The sequence below is a fragment of the Leuciscus leuciscus genome (genome assembly GCF_965113295.1).
Source record: "Leuciscus leuciscus genome assembly, chromosome: 25".
NCBI classification, from domain to species: domain Eukaryota; kingdom Metazoa; phylum Chordata; class Actinopteri; order Cypriniformes; family Leuciscidae; genus Leuciscus; species Leuciscus leuciscus.
The window spans coordinates 11,638,366-11,656,605 of NC_138724.1; positions in this window are offsets into that span (position 1 = coordinate 11,638,366).

The window sequence follows — 18,240 nt, forward strand, 5'->3', positions numbered from 1 at the left end:
GGCTGGGGCATGTTCAAGTTCAAAACGGTGCGCAACGTTTTGATACGGTTTCCGGGTTGAACGTCATGTTTCCTGGAAACGGCGTGCACCTGTGTGCAACGGGGTTTGAGATACGTTTTCTCTTGTTTGGTGGGTGTGTCAGAACTGCAGTCCAATCAGCAGCAACATATATAAAGTACGCGGTATTAAAGTGAACTCGCACAATGGGTTCAAGGAAAGTAATTTACAAATGTTTTCGATGCAGCTCGGTATACGCAACAACTGAGGATATTAGAAGACATGTTTGTCGTAAGTTTTATTGTAAAAATATAGGATATCAACATAATGATGTAGTTGTTTATATTTTTAGCTTCATTGCAAGTGTATGACATTTGGTATAGAAATAAACAATGGTAATTAAGTGCTTTTCCTAAAAATGAGAAAGAAAATCCAGGGTATTAAAACAGTATGAACTACAAATAAAGTCAGTATGTGAGGCTAAATAGATGTGTTTTAGTCTGAATTAGGTAAGATGTGTGCTTCCATTTCAGTATCAGCAATCCCTTCACTCGATTGGGATGTTCTCTTTTGTTCTGGGCGGCAAGTGCAGTAACTGTAACATCGGGCATATTTTGTAGTATTAAACACATATTTATACCGACTTCATCAGGCTCCGAAAATTCTTCACAAAGAACACAAAGAATGGCCTTCTCAGCTGCCATAGTTGCAACTCTTGCGTCATCAGAACAGTGTGTTCAATGCATCACCGTTTCTGTTTAAAAAACGTTGTGCAACGTTTTGTCGGGGCTGAACGCAGCCCTGATGACGACACAGCTGTTCCACGATTGGCCGGATTCACCGCATGACAACGATCACGTGTGTTTCGTGTTTATTCGAACACCTTTAGTTCATCTAAAGCTCACAAATCAGTTTTTTATAACAGTAAACACTCTTCATGTCGTTGCGATGTTATATTGTGTCATGTTTATCAAATTAAAACTGATTAAAAAACGTATAGACTCCACTTCATTGATAGTAGCTTATGTTTAACTTTATTCTTGTTCAAACAGACGCTGTATGAAGCAGTAAATAAAGTAGGCCTATTGAATTAAAAAATATATCTGAAACATCTGTGTATTATTTGGCAAATATTACATTTATTTCACTTCAGCTGTGGGAAAGTACGCGAACACCACGTGAGCGGTCACTACGGGAACCAGAAAGTGTCCGACTTCACGTCTCCGTTTGCAGCTCCTCCCCGCCTGCACGCGGCTACTCTCACCAATCGGTTACATCCAGCCGCAGCCGATGTCCAACACACCTATAGAGTGGGTCAGACATGATTTTGTTAATGGGTCAGACATGATTAAACTTAATTTTCTTCATTAAGTTTTGTTTTGTAGAAAGCCTTTCTTTAAAGTGAATTTCGTTTTGTATAAATTGTATCTTAATTGTAATACATTTTTCATCAACCAATTGCCTGGATTTAATAAATAAGAAGCATATATAGCAGACAATATAAATCATGACATGGAGGCGCCGGCGCACCGTGGTCACTTGCATTGCTCGTGAACAGGAGCGCATCTCATCATAAATTAACCGAAACTCAGACATGAGAAATATAGCCTATCTAAAGAAAGCTTTAAATGTGTTTAAATGAAACAATTCAAAATGAAAAGAAATAGGCTACTCTCTGATTATGTAATCCAAGATGTGCATTTCTCTCTAGGCTATAGGCGTGTTCAGAGATGGCGATCGTCAACTTCATCTTTGCAGCAGACACTGACAGAAAACACTAGTTTATTAATAAAAATCAATGCACGCGTGTCACCGGATTTACAAATGCACATCTTACTTGTTGCACGCACACTCGGCACACATATTATGTCGAAATAACGAGACATTGTGTTGAAATAACATTATTAATAATAATAAATCTTTAATAATATTTGATTGAATGCCGAATGTTGTGCTTGTTCAATTTAATAAAATTAATACTTTAATTGTGATCATTAAAATAATTGAATAATAAATATTAAGTGGCCGATTTTTGCTCATTTATTAAAAGTATTTATATATATTATATCTAGCACCCCCTCAGCACATGTTAAAAAATTATCTGGCTTATAACGGCCCACGTATTAAAGGGACATTATACCAGAAACGTACATTTCCACTTGTAAAAAATCTTGGGGGGAAAAATATATTTTTCTTAAATCTGAACGTTGAGTGATATGGAGGACATGTTAAACTATGAGAAACACATATCATGCCATCTCAGCATGTTTTTATGATTGAATAAAATAAATTTTTATACCATTTCACAACTAAAATGTCAGGCCCTGTCACAGACAAATTTGTATATGTTAGAATGGTTTCCTAATGAATTTCTTTGATACAAATAGCATTTTCTTATTGATCACATGTCCCTGATTGTATCTAACATGGTTTTATAATTCCTTTAAGAAATATAAGTAACTTTTCGGTCAACTGTAGTACACAAAATCACAGAATACCCGCCAGGCACTCGTATAGTTTAGAGATAGAGATTTTTACAAAAACATAGTGGATATATACCCCCACCTTCATCTACACAGTTAAAGAGATTAATGAATTAATATTTCCTCAAATAGTACACTTTTGTCATAATTTCCTGTGTGACAGGACTGACGGTACTGTGACAGGACTGACTTTATGGATTTTGATGATGCAGAAAAAGTTATGTTTTGTGTTCTTTATTTAAGTTTTGATTGCCATTTCTTTTTAAAATTATTATTATAATTTTAATGTTAATGTAAAATTAGACTATGGTAAAATTCAGTCAAGGACATATATAATATAATAGTGTCACACAGGAATGTGACAGGGCCTGATGGTTGGCCATTTTAAACTTCTATTACTCAGCCTGCTAGCATGCTAGCATAAAAACTGTTAACATGCAAGCAAGGAATTTCAGTGACATTTTTAGACATGTTTTGGATTTAAAACATTTTCATTATTTTCTGGAATGTTTTACCGTGACAGGGCCTGACCCTTTAGCTCGTCTTCCTAAAAAAAAAAAACATACAAAAACAAGCTTAAAATCATACAATTCAATGACAGAATTCAGCCTTGATCAATGTCAGCTTCACCTGGGTCAAATGATGTCACTTCCTCTGAGTGATACCCTTAAAGGCGTATTTCACACATTTTATGTAGTTTTATGTAAACGTGACAGGACTGACCAAAACATGGGGACAGTTGTAAAATAGAATTTATTTGTAGAATTTATATATAATTTCATGTTTTTGATCAGTTGATGTGAATGATAACAGCTTAAACTTGTTATTGATGGAGTTTTTCCCCCTAAATAACAGTTTTTAGCATAACAAAACTATGAAAGCTGTTGCTCCAATTTGGCTGAGGACAAGGACATGGACAGGATTAGTAATTTTCAAAAGTGTTTTTAATAAAGAAAAAAATATCTGAGAACCTAATGAATGACATATTCCTTTACAGAACAACTCACAGAAATCAACTATGAGCCAGTTTTAGAAATTTTTGGATGAAATACTTTTTTATTCACTGTAACAATTCAATAATGTACGTTTCTGGTAGAATGACCCTAAAAATGGTTGGGTCTAAATCGGGCTCGGGCTCATTATTACAGTTAAAGGGTTAGTTCACCCAAAAATGAAAATTCTGTCAGTAATTACTCACCCTCATGTTGTTCCAACCGCGTAAGACCTTCGTTCATCTTCGGAACACAAATTAAGATATTTTTGATGAAATCTGAGTGCTGGGTCACTCTCCATAGGCTGCTAGGTGGCCCAAACTTGCTGGCCCAGAAAAGTTATTAAAGAGATCGTTAATATAGTCCAAGTGACTGCAGTGGCTCAATCTTAAGTATATCAAGCGACGAGAATACTTTTTGTGCGCAAAAACAAACAAAAATAACGACTTTATTCCACTATTCATTTCCTTCTCTCTGGGCCTCTAGTTGGTTCGCGTAGTGTTTTTGCACTGCGCGTCACACACATGACCAGCGTCGGCCAATAGTGAGCGTACGTGGTGACGTGTAACACAGACGCGCTGCGCAAAAACACTACGAGGCCCAGAGAGAAGCAAGTTGTTTGGGCTTGTTGAGGCTCTCCGATAGCAGTATCTTCAGGCTAACGTAAACCGGAAGTTCGTTACCGGCCTGTTCTACGTTGCCATAGCGATCACGGGAAAGGTCAGAGTTCGGGAAAGTTGTGGATAACTGTACTAAATCATAGACATCATAGATAGACGCCCTATCGACCGCTACTGCCTACTGGCGCGGGCGAGCCGTGGGGCCGCCATCTTAGACCGGTCACCCGCTCCACTCAGTGTAATCTGTATGGCAGGTGCAGTGAGCTGTCAGCGCATTTAATTAATCATACCTCACTGGATACCGAACTGATTTTCACGCGATTTTTTTGCTGCAAAGGTCATTCATGTAGGTATTATACAGGACACATGGTTCGGCGTATTTTAATATTCATAGTAGGCTTAACAGTAATATAATATTCTGATATAAGATATAAAGTGACCAGACGTCCAAAATCAAAATATGTGATGTACTGTAGGATATAAGGTATTTTATAAATCACACACTATAAATATGATAAAGAAGCAGAAACAGATAGTTGCAATAAAGTAAGATATTTTAATAAGTTGAAGAAACGTGTGTATTTTACATTGCTTCCTGATATCACGTGCACAAACACAAATAACCTATATTTATTTTTATAACGCTATATATATATAAAACAGTTATGTCCGGTCGAAAAATGTATGAATTAACTTCAGATTGGATTGCGCTAAAAGTAAGTTTCGTGCCTCTTTATCATTGGTAGGAAGAGCTTTGGCAGAAAACCTGTCAGCTGATGCCATCGTTATACCCGCGTTATCCACCTCTTTAGGGATAAATCTAGCAATGTCAAGGTCCTGTACTTCGTCTGGGTCCTCCACCTGGACAAACATTCATGTTACTAATGCTGAAAGACCCAAGAAGCAGAGAGTGAATCTAAATAAATCAGAGTATTACATACATGTGCAACAGACAATAACATTTAACATCATAATATGACTGATTCCCTCTCTCGGGTCTGGCCTTGACGAGGCGAGGGGGCTTGCGTGTTCCAGTGACCCTGGAGAGCGATACCGCCGGGAGCTCGCTCCTGGTAGGGTCACCCTAGGCGGGCCGGTCTCCAGGGTAGGTTCCAGACAAACAAAGACCCCAGCATGTCGGTACGCTGTGAGGTGGCAGACCCACCAACCGACTATCCTGCGGAGGGCTAACAACCCACCCAGGAGAAACCCTTTTGTTACGAAACCGATCAGAGAAAGTAGCCGGACTGCCAAACACGGTAACGAACCCCAGCCTGCCCCCGACCAACGAGTACAGATCAACCTTTGTCGCAGGACCCGAGTCGCCACATGGAATGTCCAGACACTCCTTCGCCCCGGAGCTGCCACCCTGCTGTCCCGAGAGCTCTGCCGCTATAACATCTCCTTGGCAGGGCTCTGTGAAGTTCGATGGCACGGCAATGGCGAAACAACAGCAGGCGACCATTGCTATTTCTGGAGTGGCCCCGAGAGACGGACAGGCCTTTATGGCGTGGCACTTGCCATCCCAAAGGCCCTCCGCAAGTCCCTCATCAGCTGGACACCCCTTAGCGACAGATTACTGTCGGCCCGCTTTCTCCACCAACACGGCAAGATGACAGTAATCGTTGCTTATGCCCCCACCGATGTCGCTGATGAGGATGCGAAGGATGCCTTCTTTGACCAACTCCATCAGGCTGTTGGCCAAGCCTCACCACACGACATCACCATCATCCTCACCGATGCCAACGGCACTCTGTCTAGCAGTGATCGGTCCACAGGCTCACCTGTCGGCACAACCTTTGCTGACAGGTCCACAAACGACAACGGTAACCGCCTTCTCCTTCTCTGCCACCACAACAACCTCTGCATTGCTGATACCTGGTTTCCCCGGAAGCTTATCCATCACTGGACATGGTACAGCCCAGATGGCAGAACCAGGAAAGCGCTGGACCATATCCTCATCTCTCGACGCTGGAAGCCGTTTGTCACCAACTGCCGTGTGTACCGAGGAGCAGAGCTTGGCAACACAGACCATCGCCTGCTGGTGGCCCAGCTCAAGTTAAAGCTGCGAGCCAACCAGCACACCAAGACTCAGCCTCGCCTGGACTCCTCCCTACTCAGTGATCCAAACATCGCCACAGACTTCAGTTGCGCCATCCGCCGCACCTTTGATAACCTGGCTACCGAAAAGGTGAACAACTGGCAGACCTTCAAGAAAAGTGTCATCCAGTCAGCTCACAATGTCTTCGGATGCTTTCGACCTTCCCCGAAAAAGCCTTGGATATCGGAGAGGACACTTAACATCATCGACCGGCGGCGTGAGGCCCGGCTCCGAGGTGACCTGACGGAGTATCAGCGACTGAACCGCCAGCGCAATGTGGCTATAGCCGAGGATAGGGAGAAGTTCTGGCAAGCAGAAGCTAAACACCTAGAGTCCGCGGCCAATAACAACAATATGAGCCGTGTCTTCAGTCTGCTGCGCCAAGCCCGTAATGGCCCACGCATCAAGACAGCCCTGGTGAAAGATTCTGATGGCAACCTTATAGCAACTGAAGCAAACTGCCTCGAACGCTGGAAAGAGCACTTCAGCCTCCTCCTGCAGCACGGTACCTCCCCGGCTGATCCCGCCATCTCATCGGCCACTAACGCTGCAGCCCCAAGTGCTGTCTGCAGTACAGACCCTGTCACACCTGAGGAAGTCAGAGCCGCTCTGGAAAAACTTAACAATAGGAAAGCCCCCAGCATCTGTGCAATAACCGCTGAGATGTTAAAAACAGGTGGTGAAAGCATTGTCGAGTGGCTTACCCACATATTCAATGAGGTGTGGGAGACAGAGAGGCTTCCCAGCGACTGGACCAGAGGAGTCATCTTGCCCTTCTGGAAACATAAGGGTGACAGGCTAGTCTGCGGCAACCACAGAGGCATTACCCTTCTCTCCATCCCCGGCAAGCTCTTTACCAGGATCTTGCTCACTCGTGCTCTCCCAGCCATCAGAAGCAGCCGCCGTCCCCAGCAGGCTGGCTTCATGCCTAACCGCTCCACAATAGACCAAATCTCCGCCGTTCGCTTGCTGATAGAGAAGACCTATGAATTCCGTAAAGATTGCCATCTTTACATCGGGTTCATCGATCTGAAGGCTGCCTTTGACACCGTTTGCCATACTTCACTGTGGAGTATTCTACATGCCCTTGGAGCACCACTTAAGATTGTTGCCCTGTTCAAGCTGCTTTATAGCAACGCTCAGAGCTGTGTCCGCATCAACGGCAGAGACTCAGACTGGTTTCCCATCTCCAGTGGCGTTCGCCAGGGCTGCGTGGCTGCTCCTGACCTCTTCAACTGCATAATTGACCATCTGATGTCCAGGGTTTGTGAGCGGGTCCCCGGAGTGTCCTTCGGCAGTTACCACCTGACTGACCTGGAGTACGCTGACGACACCATCCTGCTCAGCACGTCCTACAGCCAGCTGAGAGACGCTCTGGGTATATACAGTGAAGAGGCTGAGAAGCTTGGCCTTCAGGTGAGCTGGACGAAAACCAAGTTCATGTATGTCGGTGACAGACCGCATCCACCTTCCCTGCGGCTTGGCAATAACATTGTAGAGCCTGTCAAGAACTTTGTGTATCTGGGATCCATAGTGACAGACAACGGGGACCTAAAACCAGAGATTACTCGCAGAAGAGCCCTGGCTGCGTCAGCCCTGCAGTCCCTCTGGAAACCACTCTGGCGGCACCAGACCATCTCACGCAAGACGAAGCTCCGGATTTACAACTCAGCAGTACTCTCCATCCTGCTTTATGGCTCGGAGACTTGACCCTTAAATAAGACACTGGCTGCAAGATTAGATGGCTTCGATAGCAGGGCTCTCAGAACCATCGAGAACATCAGGTGGCCCCAGCGGGTTTCCAATCAAGTGCTTAGAGCCCGCACGTGCCAGCCCAGAGCATCCTGCCTGGCTGCGCAACGTCGCACCCGCTGGTTCGGCCATGTCCTCCGGCTCCCTCCTGACCATCCGACGAGAGCCATTCTCCAGTTTGATCCGAGGGCCGCAGGCTGGAGACGACCACGAGGTAGACCCCGGACCCGATGGCTTGACGTCCTTGCGGGCGACCTCCAACAACATGGAGTTGCTGTGGAGGATGCAGAGCAGCTGGCACAAGACCGTCAGCACTGGAAACAACTGGTTCATCTGGTCGGCTCTACGCACAGGGATGGGACGCCTCCCTACCCATTGCAGGAGCCAAAATAGAAAAATAGATATGACTGATTTGATAAAGGCCATTATTTGTATGTAAAATGTCTATATAGCTAAAGTCTATGAGCTAAAGTGGTCGTGTTGCATCACCTCGTAAGAAACTTCAGAGTAACAATCATCATCATCTTTATTGTATTTTGTATCATCTGCCTCCTCATCGTCATCGTCAACAAGCTCAGGCCTGAACTCAAACACTTCCCTTCTTCCACTGACCTGCAGGACATGAAACCATGAGTGTCATTCCACACAACAGACGACAGCTTCAGAACAGCATGAAAGAGTCTTGAAGAACCAGGACACAGTAAAACAGCAGCAAACGCAAGATCTGAGAGCTTTACTGCCACCCTCTGGTCAAACCACAGCATCACCGTCAAAATACAAATTTAATTCAGAGCTAAACTGCCTTTTTAATGCACATAAGCTACATTTTAAGAACAAGTCCCTTTATTTCAGGAGACAATGTCGATGTCACAATTTTTTAAATCAGGCAAACTAAGGAGGAATAGCAATGACATGATTTGTACTCTCTTAATAGTGACTATTCTCTCGCAAATCCTCCAGCGAGATCTCCTGTCACGGAAACAATTGCACACCTTAAAATTAATAAACATTATTTTGCGGATGTCAAAGGCATTAATGATTGAATATTTAAATCTTGACAGAACCTACACTTTGTCTTTGCTTGCTTCTGTTGAGCCTCTCCATGTTTCTTACACAACCTCCATCTTTTTTTTTTTTTCGTCTTGCATCAATATAGGCTTGTTGTTGTTGTTGTTTAACCCAAGTTTGCATGACTGTAACTCAAGAAGTATTAAAGATATGTTAATATCCTTTTAGATTTAGGTTTTTAACAATCTTTTCTTTTTGTATCTTCATTTTAAAGGCCCTATGGTTCGATCCCAGAGATGTGGAGATCTTAATGAGTGTAAATTGTACACATTTTCAGTGGGCAAAAATCAAATGTGGGTCACTTTGCATATCTGATACTGTTTTCTTTTAAAGTGGAATATCTGAACAACAAATAATGTTGAAACTATGCATCTATTTTTTTTTTCTCCATGTTCAATTTGTTGAATTTTACCCATTTTCAATGGTTGCAATTATTTTCAATATGCAATTATTGTCATAGATGGAAACAAGTTGCCTTTCTAGTTTCAGTATTATTTGTTCTCCAGACATTCTTCTTCAAACACAATGAGTATCAGCTGTTTGCACCCACATTTGGTTTTTGACCATTAAAATACAACAATTTGAACATGGAGTCGCATTGGGATCCTCATATATATGCGACTGAAACATATACAGCCTTAAAAATGAAGATTACAAAAGAATAATGTATTAAGAATGAGAATCTAGAAGGACATTAAGATATTTACAGGCACGCAAACGGAAAAGGAATATAATGCCACTCAGACAGGTGTTATATGCAATTATATATAAATAATTGTGCTGATATATAAAAAAAAAACGAGATACATTTCTAGTTTCAACATTATTTTTTGCTCAGATATTCCTCTTTAAAAGAAAAAATGTATCAGCTGTATGCAAAGTGACCCACATTTGGGTTTTGACCACTGAGAATGTGTACAATTTAACAATTTTCTCATGGAGCCACATTAAGATCTCCATATCTCTGGGATCGAACCAAATAGGGCCTTTAAAATGAAGATACTTTTTTTTATTTATTGTTAAGAACCTGAATCTATAAGGATATCAAGACATATAGATATTTTGGGGATATTTAATTTAATTTTATCAATCAATAAATTCCTCTTGAAACAAACTTTGTTGTATTATTTTAATTTAATACTGTGAAGCTGCTTTGATACAATCTGTATTGTGAAAAGCGCTATACAAATAAACTTGACTTGACTTGACATCAAGATAATACTTCTTAAATTACAGTCAAACTTTTTGAACTTTCACTGTTGGCATATAATGCAAAAAAGATTGCTAAAGTCAACAGATTTAACTAACAGACCTACTAATCTCTGTCAAAAAATTTAAATAATTATGCTCCCATCTTTCTAGAGTCATTTTAACCCCTTGTAATTTGGCTCTAAATCTAAGGTGAAAATTGTCATTCACCAGAATTTTTTTATTTTTATTATAAAAATCTAAATTTTTAGCCGGAAACCTCTGGTTGAGTTAACACGAAATTACCCTATAGTCAGTCTCTGGAAACAAGAAAAGCCACCAAAGCAGTTTAAAGAAAGAGACTTCAGTGAACAAAGAGTCAGTGCATATGATTTGTTCAATTAAAAAATTTGCTTAAAACACAGATTTGTTCACTAACTACTGACATAGAAGAGTTACAATTAATATATATACTGTATATATATATATATATAAATATATAAAAGATGATAACTTTAATAGTACAGTACATGTTGCTCATGCTGCTCTTATTATTGGCTTACTGCTGATATCAAGTGTTGTTTACATTTAAATGATCCTAAACACTCTATGCCAGTCCAGTAGATTGTGTTGATTTTTGAAATGAACACAAGTGTTTCTGAAGCCTTGAAGCCTGATCACACTTGCTGCAAGCTCTTCACAACTCTACAATTTGGTAAGTCTTAGTGATTTTTCCAGTCTTTGTAGTTCTTCTTGATTCATTATCATGGAGCAGCGTCGGTCAAGAAGAATCAGGGCTCTTCCCACACGCCTGAGGGGATTCTTGGTGGAGGACGTCTCTTCCAGTCCGGACCCCAGTGAGCTTCCACAGCTGGCAGCTGTAACGTTGGTCAGGTTAGATGATCATACAGCTGCATCTCTGGTAAAGCTCGAAGACCCACAGGTTTGGAGGAACGTTACTTGAAGAACGCTGCTGTCCTTCCTGACATCCGTCCAGCAGTCTCAGTCTCTTCAGTGGACGCGTGTCAGCAGGATGAGCCTGTCTCCATCCACGGCTACAGCGTAGAGGCCTACCAGGACATCTACCGCTCTGTGGTGGACCCCATGATGAAGACGCCCAGTGGTCGGCAGCGTCCCTACAGTCTTAAACTAGGACTGAAGATCAAGCAGCGACTGTGGGAAACACTCAACCGCCCTTCACTGAGGAGACGGAGCATCCTGATGGACGTGTCCGGATCACTGAGAGCTTCTCCACAACCAGCAGAGGCTTCGCTCCTCGAATCCATGTGGACATCAGCGAAGAGCCCCTGCCTGAGGAACCCCGAAGAATGAAGCCCAGACACTGAGTCATCACTGTGTCACATGGAGCCCGGAGGAGTATCACACAGCCGGACCTGTATGTAAATACTGTATATAGTTACAGAGTAAGTTTATAGTTTTATGAGTACGTTTTATTTTGTATCTGGAGTAAGTTTAGAGTTTTATGAGTAACGTTAAGTCTGATTTTCTAGAGGTGTTTTGCACATTGTTGTGAGGTTGTCAGGATGTTTTTGGTGATTGTCAGAGCATTGATATGCTGTTCATAGGTTGTTCTAAGTGGTTTTTAGCGTTTGCCTACACGGTTGTTGGGATGTTTTGGATGGTTTCCTGTGTGTTGACATGCGTTTGCCAAGGTTTTTTTGCGCGGTTGTTAGCGTGTTGCTGGACTCTTCTGAGTGGTTTTTCATGCATTGCTATGTGGTTGTCAGGATGTTTAGAGTAGCCTAACGTTAGTTGGTTGATATGCGGTTGCTTTTAAGCAGTTACTGCAGGTAGGTTAGGGTCCCTCACAAGGTTTGCAGCTTGACGTGCTGTGAGGGCTTGTGTGCATCAGTGATGCTGAGAGCTATGCCACTGGTACTTCACAACTACTGGTAGGGTCACCCATAGTGGACAGGTCTCAGCTGAGATGCCAGACGAAGACAAACCACCTGATTCTAGATAAGAGCAGATCGACCTGATGTTTCTGGCAGGAGATCGCAGAACAACAACATTACCGGAACGTAAGAAAGGCCTGGCCATTATGATCACATACATATTGCAGATTACAGCAGTGAAAATTATTTAAATGTAACAATTATAAATGATAACAGGTAAATCTTAATATCATAAACCGGAACTTAATAAAACAGCACACTGTAATGCGCTTATTTGTGCATCAATAATCAAAATGTACATGTTAAAGTTAAACCTAAAAAATAGTGCTGTCAGTTAATCAAGATTTGCAGATTTCAAATGTGATGAACTTTATTATTAGCATTTTTAAAGCAAAGTCTCGCTAAAACTAAAATAAAAACTAAATGTTGAAAAACTAAAACTAAGTACAGTATCAAATCTAAACACAACGGAAGCTCAGAACTATAATAACCCTGTGTTGTGGGTTTGCACTTTGCAGACCGCTGTTGTGTAGTTCATTGAAGTAAAAAAAAAAAAAATAATTATTAAAAATATTTATACATTTCTTCCAAGTTGTCATTTCATTTCTAATGTCTTTCTGTTTGCCCTTAAAAGAAAAGTTCACCGAACACAAAGAAAGTTATTTTGGAAAAGCTTTTTTTTTTATCCATAATAAGTCAATGGCGTCCAATGTTGTGTTTAACCAATTACTTTCATGAACTTCTTCACTGAGAAAATAGAAAGCATCAGAACCACAATTGTAAACGTTCAATCTTCAATCGCGCCTTATAATTCAGCTTCAATTATCACCCCGCAAGAACAATTACAGTGCTTTTGCTTAGAACAAAAAGAGTTAAATAAACGTATCACTTCATCTAAAACAACAACATGTTTATTAGATCCTATACCAACTAAACTACTGAAAGAAGTGTTACCTGTAGTGGAAGAGCCTCTCCTCAATATTATTAACTCGTCCTTATCTCTAGGTCATGTTCCAAGAACATTTAAACTGGCAATTATAAAACCTCTCATTAAGAAACCACAATTAGATCATAATAATCTAGCAAATTATAGACCCATTTCAAATCTTCCATTTATGTCTAAAATATTAGAAAAAGTGGTGTCCGCTCAACTGGGCTCTTTCTTGCAACAAAATGATATCTATGAAAAGTTTCAGTCTGGATTCAGACCGCATCATAGCACTGAAACTGCGCTCGTTAAAATCACAAATGATTTACTTTTAGCTTCTGACCAAGGCTGTATCTCAATACTAGTTTTACTTGATCTTAGTGCTGCGTTCGATACTATAGATCACACAATACTCTTAGATCGACTACAAAATTATACTGGTGTTCAAGGACAAGCACTAAGCTGGTTCAAATCATACCTATCTGACCGCTACCATTTTGTCTATTTAAATGGAGAAAAATCGATCATAACTCCAGTAAACTATGGAGTGCCGCAGGGATCTGTGTTAGGCCCTCTGTTATTTTCAATATATATGATGCCACTTGGAAATATTATAAGGAAACATGGAATTAGTTTCCATTGTTATGCTGATGACACTCAATTTCATCAAGGCCGGATGAAAACGCTAAATTTTCCAAATTGACAGAGTGTGTTAAAGATATAAAAGATTGGATGACGCGTAATTTTCTTTTATTAAATCCAGACAAGACAGAGGTAATACTTATCGGTTCAAAAAACCGCCCACAAAACCTCGCACAATACAACTTTAACATCATAGGATGTCCTGTTACTTTATCCGCTACAGTAAAAGACCTGGGTGTTATACTCGATTGCAACCTGTCTTTTGAAAATCATATTTCATATGTTATAAAAACAGCCTTTTTCCACCTTAGAAACATTGCTAAGCTACGTAATATGCTATCAGTTTCTGATGCAGAAAAGTTAGTTCATGCATTCATGACCTCGAGACTGGATTACTGTAATGCCTTATTAGCTGGTTGTCCTGCATCCTCAATAAACAAGCTACAGTTAGTCCAAAATGCCGCCGCTAGAGTTCTTACGAGATCAAGAAAATATGATCATATAACACCGATTTTATCATCACTGCATTGGTTACCTATAAAGCTCCGTATTAATTACAAGGTATTGCTACTGACTTATAAAGCCCTAAACGGCTTAGCTCCAGTCTATTTAACGGATCTTCTATCGCCCTATAATCCATCGCGCTCTTTAAGATCACTAAATTCAAGGCTTTTGGTCATACCTAGGATATTCAGAACCACCAAAGGAGGGAGAGCGTTTTCACATTTGGCTCCAAAACTCTGGAATAGTCTTCCTGATACTGTTCGTTGCTCAGACTCGCTCTCCCAGTTTAAAACTAGATTAAAGTCGCATCTCTTCAGCCAGGCATTCATATAATCCCACAGTTCAAACTACAATCCGGCCTCTAGCTCATAAATGCCAGAGGAGAACTGGCCCCCGACTGAGCCTGGGTTCTCCCAAGGTTTTTTTTCTCCATTAGGTCACCTGATGGAGTTTTAGGACACCATTAGGTCACTTGATGGAGTTTTTCGGTTCCTTGCCACTGTTGCCTTTGGCTTGCTCAGTTGGGGATATTTTGGGGATATTTAATTTAATTTTATCAATCAATAAATTCCTCTTGAAACAAACTTTGTTGTATTATTTAAATGTAATACTGTGAAGCTGCTTTGATACAATCTGTATTGTGAAAAGCGCTATACAAATAAACTTGACTTGACTTGACTTTCATTGTAGCCAAAAACAGCTGAAACATTCTTCAAAATATCTTATTTTGTTTCCTGCAGAGGAAAGAAATCCATACAGGTTTGAACGACATGATGGTAAATAAATGATGACAGAATTAGCATTTTGGGTGAACCTTTAATGTCTGTGAGCTTCATTTCTTGAAGGCCAGTTTAAAGAGTGCTCTGTTTTTGACTCACAAACTGGATTCAGAACATGACATTGACCTACAACACATTTGCAGGGTCATGTAAAGAGTAGACCATCAAATGAATATGTTTTCAAAGAGTTTAGAAGAGGTAACTTGTATATGTGTGTAGAAATCATCAGTGTAGAGCAACACTAACCTGTAGCTACTGATGTCAACGGCTGCTACAGAATAACCACAATCTGATACAGACAAAGAAAGACACTTTAGACATGACTAGACTGTATATAAAGGCTGTAAAAATGACTTTGCAGTTTAGTTGTTATAAAGTAAGGTTTTAGGTTGACCACTTGCAGTTTCTGATATTTTTCAGAAACTTAAAGGTATAGCGGAGGATCTTTCCAAATTTTAGATAAGACCCGCCCTCTCCACTTTTTGAAAAGTTTGATTGATTCACCAGAATGATTGACAATTAGGAGGACCAATAGTATAGATTACCCACCAGGAAGTAAAACATCCTCCGCTATACCTTTAACAGTAGTGAAAAACATGATTGTATTGCAGCAGGGTGAATCATAACCATGTTCCCAGGGTCATACATTATGTTCCCCAGATTATTAAACTAAAGGATCTTTCTTGAATGTGGTTGCATTACACTCACCTGATGACACAGCCTTCATGACATCAGCAATCCGCAAAATACAAAAAAAGACTGGATTTGAAGCAATCATATTATTTAAAATATTATAAATAATATTCATTATTCATAAAAACATAGTCATTGCATTTATAATAGGCCTTTCTTGCTGTGTAATTTATATCAAGTTATATTTGCACCGTTTAAAACCGTCATGTTATCGCTGACAAAACCAAAATTCTTCAAAGAAATATTTTCATTAATAATGTCATTAACTAAAACTGATGTAGCCTAGAGTAATGACTGACAGTAGTCGCGGCTCGGGTCTGGACAGGAAGTGAAAATAAACCACCAACCTGCTGAAACGTCACGGTGACGTCAAGAAAAATTTCCGCTGCTTTTCTTGACTTCATTGGGCATCATTTATCTCTTGCCAACTTTATTATATTGTAGGCTAAATTGTTCATTCATAAACAAAAGAGTTACATTTCTATTGTGTCTTCCACTGTCTAATTGAATTCAATTCTCTAATTTTATTCCTCAGACTTACAAACAATAGGAAAATGACCAAATCTTTAATGCTCTATTAAAACCTATAATGTGATTTAACTTTGCGCATATAAATAGAAGAAAAGTATCAATGTCACGTGTTTATTCTATTTGCTGTTATTTTATTATTTAAATGTAATTGTATTTTATGTTTTCCATATTCATGTATGTTAAGTTCTGCAAAATAATTAATCAAATAAATGGCCATGAAAAGGTTACATTTTAAAATGTCGTATTTTACGTAATGTACTAATCATTATCCGGTATAGCAGAATACCGTCCATATCTAGACCAGAGAATCTGCAACTGAATCCGTCACTTTTGCCTTAAACCCACAAAAATTTTATAACTCGCCCTCATGTCATTCCAAACCAGTAAGTCTTTCGTTCATCTTCGAAACACAAATGAAGATCTTTTGATGAAATCTGAACTTTCAGTCCCTCCAATTGAAACTGACACTTTGACTCATCAAAACGTTGATTTCAAAAAGATTGTAAAACTAATCCATATGAATTGAGCGGTTTAATCAAAACATTTTCAGAAGAGACTCGATCGCTTTATATGATGAACAGATTTAATGTAAGCTTTTATTCATAGATCATTGATCAGCGAACAAAGCTCAACTAATTGTGCTTGACGCACAAGAATAAACCTCATTGGTTCTTGCTGAAGCTCAGAATAAACCTCATTGGTTCTTGCTGAAGCTCAGAATAAACCTCATTGGTTCTTGCTGAAGCTCAGAATAAACCTCATTGGTTCTTGCTGAAGCTCAAACCTGCAGCGTAACGAGAATAAACCTCATTGGTTCTTGCATGTAAAGCAAACATTCTTGAGCTTCTGTTTACCATATCTGATTATGATTTTTGATGAATGTTTATGTGAATAAAAACCTAAATTCAATCTGTTCATATATCATATAAAGCAATTGTGTCTCTTCAGAAAATCAGACTAAACCGCTCAATTCATATGGATTAGTTTTACAATCTCTTTATTTACTTTTTGATGAGTCAAAGTGTTAGTTGCGTAGCTGTCAATGGAGGGACAGAAAGCTCTCAGATTTCATAAAAAATATCTTCATTTGTGTTCCGAAGATGAACGAGTCTTACGGGTTTGGAAAGACACGAGGGTGAGTAATTAATGACAATTTTATTTTGGGAGACAATCGCTCGGCAAGATTGCCCAGCAACATTGTTCAAAAAGTTGCCCTGTGTATCATCACCTTAAGGCTACGTTCACACTGCAAGCTCTAGATCTTACTTTAAATGTGGCAAATATCAGATTCTACTGTAAAAGGATCACAGTCCTGAATTGACCTGAGTGTGCAAAAGAACAATAAGAAGGCGTGCAGCACGGGGTCATACGGATGTAAACATGGAGGACACTGAAATCAGCATTTAAAGCCACAATATGTAACTTTTTTGCTTTAAAAAGAGCAAAAATCACTATATCTATGTTATATATTTTTTTTAGTTGTGTACTTACATTATCCCGACTGTTTCCAACAACTTTCAAACCAGGAGAAATTTGTAATTTAATTCGAGAAACGTCCCGTTTCTTTATTTCCGTTTTGTCGCTGCCAATGCCGTCATATCCGCGTTGTCCCTGGTTTCCACTCGTGCTGCCATGGCAACCAGAGCTATGAACCAGAGCCGTCTGATAGTAACCAAAGCGACTGACGGTAGTTCGCAATGTCTATTTGCACGCTGTTGTTGTTTCGTTCAAACATTATGGACCATGGCAAGCAGACTTTGGATACAAAAGGAGAACTAAAACGAGAATCAATATCAGCGCGGTGTTTTCGAGATGCCTAGAGCTCCCATAGACAGTATATAAACGAGAGCTCCACGTCCGAGACTTCGACCGCTTCTACATGTACTTTATTAAACAGGTGAGCACATTTACATAAAACTAATCAATGTTATATAGCTCAACATGATGAAATGTTAGAATATGATCTGTATGTTATTCTAATGTTGATCTAGCTTACTGCTAGTCTCATACAGACAAACTAACACATACATTTCAACACATTCAAAT